General features: G+C 50.3%; 3 non-coding genes across 3 annotated transcripts in view; all 3 read left to right on the top strand.

The window, feature by feature from the left end:
• Positions 1-1,713: 1,713 nt before the first annotated feature.
• LOC124346378 lies at positions 1,714-4,007 on the top strand. The gene has a single exon (XR_006919926.1). It is a non-coding gene; the product is annotated as a small subunit ribosomal RNA (ribosomal RNA).
• Positions 4,008-4,939: 932 nt separating this feature from the next.
• LOC124346226 lies at positions 4,940-5,092 on the top strand. The gene has a single exon (XR_006919798.1). It is a non-coding gene; the product is annotated as a 5.8S ribosomal RNA (ribosomal RNA).
• A 637-nt stretch (positions 5,093-5,729) lies between these two features.
• The window catches only part of LOC124346386, a 4,575-nt gene continuing 2,804 nt past the window's right edge, over positions 5,730-7,500 (top strand). The window contains exon 1 of the ribosomal RNA XR_006919932.1: positions 5,730-7,500. This exon is cut by the window's right edge and continues 2,804 nt beyond it. This is a non-coding gene — a ribosomal RNA (large subunit ribosomal RNA).

Genomic DNA, 7,500 nt, shown 5'->3' with positions numbered 1-7,500 from the left:
TTCGGCACGTGTGGTTTGTCTGTGGCCGTCTGTGAGAGAAATCGGACGCTTGTTCTTTGTTATTTTACCGTAACAAGACAAGACGGGAAAGATTCTTTCTTCCAAACTTACGGCATCATAACCATCAGCGTTTACCGTCAGCGACGATACGGAAGAGAAAAGAAAATGGTGCGCGTCTTTTCACTTTTTGACACCGTATCAAAAAAAATTACCGTTCAGGCGGAAATGTGTGTGTGTGTGTGTGAGCCGAGAGATAAAAATAAAAAAGCCACCAAACAGAACGCTTTCAAATTATTTCGTGCGGCGTGCGCATATTTCACATTTTGCCGTTTGACGGAAGCTCGTTGTGTGGAACACAGAAGTGGAGATGGACGGAGTTGAAGGGGGGCGAAGACGGCCCGGTCGGACAAAGTCAAGAGATTGAAATATACGAGAGAATTGGGTGGAAGTGATGGCAAATCTATAAAATTCAAAAATCGGATGAGATGCGAGGACCGCAAAATGTGGCGTCGACTCTGACTCTCTTTTACTACGAACTTCCCTTCGACGGAAGATATCGAGAGCTGAGCTGAGCGCCCGCTGAGTATGGCCGGCGTAATTACAAACGAGTTACGGTTGGAGCTATATCGATTGTACGTATCCCGAACGTTCATCGAACAAGCCAGATCAACTCGGCGCCCGGTAAGATGTACGCTCAGTTATGGCCATGACACACGAAGGGAGAATTCAAACGGCTGTGAGTGTACGGCCCGCCCGGAGTTGTGTGTAGGCAGTGACCTCTCAAGAAAAAACGTAAAAAATTTTTTTTTGACAGTCACCGGTCTGCGACAAGTAATCAGTACGAAACTTGGGTGCAATGCAAAAAACATTTTGAGAATCCTTGCTTGACAACAACGAATCTAACACGATAAAAAAACGATCCCCATCGGTGTACCGCTTGCTTTTCTCGCGCTTCGGCGCAGAATCGCTTATTCAGCTGCCCTTGGAATATGTTCGTTTCGTGCATACTTGATCTCGGTCATTCTTCGGTGAACTCTTAAAGAATTGCGCACTTTTATAGGGGTAGTCTGGTTGCTTGTCTCGACTTGAAATGATTTGTTTTTTTCCGCCCATGACTTTCTATACGATGCCTCTATGCTGGCCTCTGACCGCGGTTGTTCCGAGTTTTCTCTTTCTCTTCGAAAGTCTTTGCGGAAAATTCTGCCTCGTGTGACCGTTGAGCGGTGAGGTGTGTGTGTGTGTGTGTGTCGTGCGGGGTGATGCGAGAGTGTGCCTCGGCGGTGGAAAAATAAAAATAAAACTCTGAGCCCACAAAAATTTAAAAGATGTATGCTTGTCAGCTTAGTAAAGCAGGCTTGACTTATGAGCATACAGCACGCCACATATGACCGTCGAAAACCGTAATACGGGAAAAAAAGTTGATGAATATATCAAGACCGGTCGAATGAATCCGATTCACTTTGGGCTCATAGACCGTTGAATGGTCTTTGACTTTGGAAATTGAAATGAAAAAAATCCAACAAACGGATCGGATCGGTGTTTCTCTTCACTGGGACTCGCTGTGACACGCCAGGCGTTGCGATCAAAAATTTTAGTTTCCGAAGAAAAAGAAAAAAACGAAAAAACGTGTTGATTTGGTGTGTGTTTGGTGATGCGTGGGCGAAATAAAAACCCGCAACTCGCCGGATGCATATCAAACAAACATACACGAAATACCTGGTTGATCCTGCCAGTAGCATATGCTTGTCTCAAAGATTAAGCCATGCATGTCTAAGTACAAGCCGCTAGACGGCGAAACCGCGAATGGCTCAATAAATCAGTTATGGTTCCTTAGATCCACTCCATCCTACTTGGATAACTGTGGTAATTCTAGAGCTAATACATGCACTCGAGCCTCGACTGCGGGCTTTCGGGCTCGCAGAAGAGGTGCTTTTATTAGATCAAAACCAGTCGGGGCCGGGCTTTCGGGCTCGCGCACCGTACCAATTTTGGTGACTCTGGATAACTTCACGCCGATCGCACGGCCTTCGCGCCGGCGACGTATCTTTCAAATGTCTGCCTTATCAACTGTCGATGGTAGGTTACGCGCCTACCATGGTTGCAACGGGTAACGGGGAATCGGGGTTCGATTCCGGAGAGGGAGCCTGAGAAACGGCTACCACATCCAAGGAAGGCAGCAGGCGCGCAAATTACCCACTCCCGGCACGGGGAGGTAGTGACGAAAAATAACGATACGGGACTCTTCCGAGGCCCCGTGATTGGAATGAGTACACTTTAAATCCTTTAACGAGGAACCATTGGAGGGCAAGTCTGGTGCCAGCAGCCGCGGTAACTCCAGCTCCAATAGCGTATATTAAAGTTGTTGCGGTTAAAAAGCTCGTAGTCGGATGTCTGTCTTCGGCCGGGCGGCGCCGCTCTGAATCAAGGGTGTTGCGTTTCACGCTCTGGGAGCCCGGGTGTCAAAGCCCGACTCTCTTCACGGTCGGACAACATCGCCGGAGTGGTGGTCGGTGCGTCGTTGTTGTATCTGCGGCCAGAGTTGGAAAGTTCTTTCGGGTTCTTTTTTAATTTTGGTCGTAGTTGACTCGATTCGCTCCACCCAGTCAATCGTTCGGGGTGCCCTTCACCGGGTGTCTCGGGCGGCCGGCAACGTTTACTTTGAACAAATTAGAGTGCTCAAAGCAGGTGTATCCCAACGCCTGAATATCGCAGCATGGAATGATGGAATAGGACCTCGGTCCGATTTTGCTGGTCTTTTACTTTTGGACCCGAGGTAATGGTCAATAGAGACGGACGGGGGCATTCGTACTGCGGCGACAGAGGTGAAATTCTTGGACCGCCGCAAGACGAACAACAGCGAAGGCATTTGCCAAGAATGTTTTCCTTGATCAAGAACGAAAGTTAGAGGTTCGAAGGCGATCAGATACCGCCCTAGTTCTAACCATAAACGATGCCAACCAGCAATCCGTCGGAGTTACTCCAATGACTCGACGGGCAGCTTCCGGGAAACCAAAGTCTTTGGGTTCCGGGGGAAGTATGGTTGCAAAGCTGAAACTTAAAGGAATTGACGGAAGGGCACCACCAGGAGTGGAGCCTGCGGCTTAATTTGACTCAACACGGGAAACCTCACCAGGCCCGGACACTGGAAGGATTGACAGATTGAGAGCTCTTTCTTGATTCGGTGGGTGGTGGTGCATGGCCGTTCTTAGTTGGTGGAGCGATTTGTCTGGTTAATTCCGATAACGAACGAGACTCTAGCCTGCTAAATAGGTGACGGGTTTTATCAATTGAAACCGAAGGGAGTACGGAGGCGTCGGGATCAGGTGGCGGCGATTCGGGTCTCGGTGGGACTGGTTCCTTTAGTGAGGCAATCTCTCGGCTTGGTTTCGTTGTGCTTTGTTCGTCGGGTGTACGGCCTTCACGGGTTGGTTGCCTGGCGGATGAGGTATGGCGGGGCTTTGTCGGGAATGTCTCGCGGGGGCTGGCTCTATTGTTATTCGGTCGTCGTCATCCCCGGCGATACCTTCTGCTCTCGCGTCCGTCACGCAGTCTTCTTAGAGGGACAAGCGGCGTCCAGCCGCGTGACAGTGAGCAATAACAGGTCTGTGATGCCCTTAGATGTCCTGGGCCGCACGCGCGCTACACTGAAGGAATCAGCGTGTTTCACTCTCCCTGTCCGAAAGGACCGGGTAACCGCTGAACCTCCTTCGTGGTTGGGATTGGGGACTGCAATGATCCCCATGAACCAGGAATCCCTAGTAGGCGCGGGTCACTAGCCCGCGTCGATTACGTCCCTGCCCTTTGTACACACCGCCCGTCGCTACTACCGATTGAATGATTTAGTGAGGCCTTCGGACGGGCTTGTCGGGGTGCCGTCGAGTGGGGAGCAATCTCTGCCCGTGCGGTGCCTACCAACGGCGAGACTGAAAGATGGTCGAACTTGATCCTTTAGAGGAAGTAAAAGTCGTAACAAGGTTTCCGTAGGTGAACCTGCGGAAGGATCATAAACGAACAAGACAAATGTTTTGCGCATATGGCTTTGGTTGAGCACGAAACAACTAAAAGTTGCAAAACAAAAAAACCCCATCAAAAGTCTTTCGGCGTAAGACATCGTATGAACTATGTGTGGGTTGACGGAAGAAAATCATTTATTTTGAACGGGTATCAGGCGCTCTGATGCGCGGTGGTTTAAAGCGGATTCGCCTTTTCAAATTGATTTTTCTTTCCTCTCGGCTCAAAAAAAAACACAAAGTCTTTCGATTTGGTCTATGGCCGTGAGCAAATTCTTCCTGCTTCGATGGTGAATGTCTCTATAGATTCATTCGACCTTTAGCGGCGCTCACAGTGTTGACGTTAGTAGAGTGAAGAATACGATAGCCCGCCTGGGCCGCGAGTACCGAAGGAACAATAAAGGAGATTTTATAAAGTCTTAGTCCCTAAATCAAACACTTTGAAAAATAAAAACTCGGTGGATGGAGAGTCGGAAAAAAAAAAAACATCAAGATTTTGAACGGGTATCAGGCGCTCTGATGCGCGGTGGTTTAAAGCGGATACGCCCAATCGAAATTGTTTTTTTTTTTGTTTCTCTCTTCGTCTTCGGGATTTTTTGATTCTCGGTGGGGGACGAAAGTGTGAGACTTTACTCTGGACGTTCTTTTCGGGCGTAGATACTCGTGGTTGCGTGCGTGTGCGTCGTATAGACTAACACTCCAAAGCCCGACACTATGCCGTTGAAAACCGAATGTTTTTTAAGCTTGCCCTTCGCCCTCTCGATGAAGTAGGAAGAATTCAAAATCACAATAACACACTAAACCCAAATTCTAGTACGAGTGTTTATCGGAACATTTTCTTTCTGGCTTTCTTTCTCCGCCCTCGCATTCATTTGCTTGGGCGGGTTGGAGAAAAAGAGAGAAGAAAACGAATATGTCGTTTTATATACGACCCTGAACGGTGGATCACTAGGCTCGTGGATCGATGAAGAGCGCAGCAAAGTGCGCTAATCCATGCGAACTGCAGAACACATGGAGCATCGAAATCTTGAACGTAAATGGCGGCCCAGCTTCTCGCTCGGGCCACATCTGACTGAGGGTCGGTCGAATGATGAACGAACAGAGATTTTTTCAGTCTTGGTTTTGCATGTTGGGTCGCGGCGAGATTTATTTTTCACCCGGCCTGACCGCATAAAAGCTCCCGAATCTCTAACGTCTGGGTGCCGCGCGACTTAAGTGTCCGCGATGCCTCAAATACAAAAAAGGGGGAAAAATAAAAGAAGGTTCGCCCTGTTTTGTTTTTTTCCTCTCTATTCAAAAGAAACCTTTTTCGATGGCAAAACAGATGGGAAATTTTTGAGCCAACTCAAAAAAAATTTAGAAATAAACACATCTTCTCGAACAAGGTGTCGGCTGCGTGTGCGCGATATACCGCTTCAACGCGAGTTTAGTTGTGTGTGTGCGCCGGGCGTGTCGAAGTGTCGACCACCGCGAATTATCACTCACTCTAACCGCTCGTTATGCAAGCATGGTTCGCGCACGACGCGTTGTTTCAATACAAAAAGCCGCAGGACGCCCTGTCACTTTTCGTAAATTAATTTTTGCGAATAACGAGAGACTCGCTTTATTTCGAAAAAAAAATTTGAACCGGCAATTATTCAATCTTTCCCGGCTTTAAAACGCCAAAGTCTGTCGAGCTAGATAAAGTGTTGTCTCCTTTTGAAAACAAACAATTCATTCTGACCTCAGTTTAGATGAGACTACCCGCTGAACTTAAGCATATCAGTAAGCGGAGGAAAAGAAACTAACAAGGATTCCCTTAGTAGCGGCGAGCGAACAGGGATGAGCCCAGCACCGAACCTCGCGCCCGGTTGAGCGGGTGCCGAGGAATGTGGTGTTCGGGAGGATCGTGCGCGTCTGTCCGGTATCTATCGTCCAAGTCTCCATGAACGGGGCGAGCAACCCACAGAGGGTGTCAGGCCCGTAGATAAGACGAGCCGAGACCGTGCATCGGATCCCTTCCCAAGAGTCGGGTTGCTTGAGCGTGCAGCCCTAAGCGGGAGGTAAACTCCTTCTAAGGCTAAATATCGCCACGAGACCGATAGCGAACAAGTACCGCGAGGGAAAGTTGAAAAGAACTTTGAAGAGAGAGTTCAAGAGTGCGTGAAACCGTTCAGGGGGTTAAACGGGTGGGCCCTCGAAGGTCGAACAAGTCCCCGCTCCCGGCACTTGGTTGTATGCCCTTAACGCTGCATGGAGACTGCCTGAATTGGCGGCTCTCTTGCATAAGTCGTTCTGCGATCGCAATAGCCACGCCAAGGTCCGCAAGTGGGGGGCCTAGTAGGACTCCGCGACCGACTGGGTGTCTGTTACACGGGGCGTCCGTTAGCGAGTTTCGTGGTTACCTTCGCGGGTGCCGCGATGACGAGCGCGGCGTTTCCCAACAGTACTGCCCGGTCGTGACCTGTCTCCTCCCGGGAGGTGTCGTAGCTTTTTTTTGTAAAAGAGAAAAAGTTGCGGTGCTCAACCTGTGGAGGCCCAGAGCGGAGAGTAGAAGTCGGGTCCCACCCGACCCGTCTTGAAACACGGACCAAGGAGTCTAACATGTGCGCAAGTCGTCGAGAAATTATCAAACTAAACTCGCGAGGCGCAATGAAAGTGAAGCGGCCCCGATGAGGGTGCATCCGCGAGGGGTGATCCCGTCTCGAACAGAGCGGGCGCAACCCCAGGGCGTCCGAATGCTCGCGAGATCTTTCCCCCTTAAAAGGGTTTGGTCGAGTCGGCCGGACGAACCCAGAGCGCACACGTTGGGACCCGAAAGATGGTGACCTATGCCTGGCCAGGACGAAGCCAGGGGAAACCCTGGTGGAGGTCCGCAGCGATTCTGACGTGCAAATCGATCGTCGGAGTTGGGTATAGGGGCGAAAGACTAATCGAACCATCTAGTAGCTGGTTCCCCCCGAAGTTTCCCTCAGGATAGCTGGTGCTCGCAAAGAGAACAAACGGAGTTTCATCCGGTAAAGCGAATGATTAGAGGCCTTGGGGTCGAAACGACCTCAACCTATTCTCAAACTTTCAATGGGTGAGAAGCCCGGCCTTTTTCCTTGATTGAGGCCGCGGCAATTGATTTGAATCTGAGCGCCCAGTGGGCCATTTTTGGTAAGCAGAACTGGCGCTGTGGGATGAACCAAACGCCCGGTTAAGGCGCCTAAACGACGCACATTTCGGATCCCACGAAAAGGAGTTGGTTGCTAAAGACAGCAGGACGGTGGCCATGGAGGTCGGAATCCGCTCAGGAGTGTGTAACAACTCACCTGCCGAAGCAACTAGCCCTTAAAATGGGAGGCGCTATAGCGTCGTGCCTATACCGGGCCGTCGGTCGGCAGAGCGAATAACGTCCGTGTCAGCTCGAAGAGAGCGACGGCGCTGAGGCCCCGACGAGTAGGGGGGTCGCGACGGTGAGCGTAGAAGGGTTGTGGGCGTGAGCCTGCCCGGAGCCGCCGTCGGTGCA

Source organism: Daphnia pulicaria, chromosome 6, assembly GCF_021234035.1.
Source record: "Daphnia pulicaria isolate SC F1-1A chromosome 6, SC_F0-13Bv2, whole genome shotgun sequence".
In the NCBI taxonomy this organism is placed as follows: domain Eukaryota; kingdom Metazoa; phylum Arthropoda; class Branchiopoda; order Diplostraca; family Daphniidae; genus Daphnia; species Daphnia pulicaria.
The sequence above is the reverse complement of the archived record's forward strand: the minus strand, read 5'-3'. Positions and strand labels throughout refer to the sequence as shown.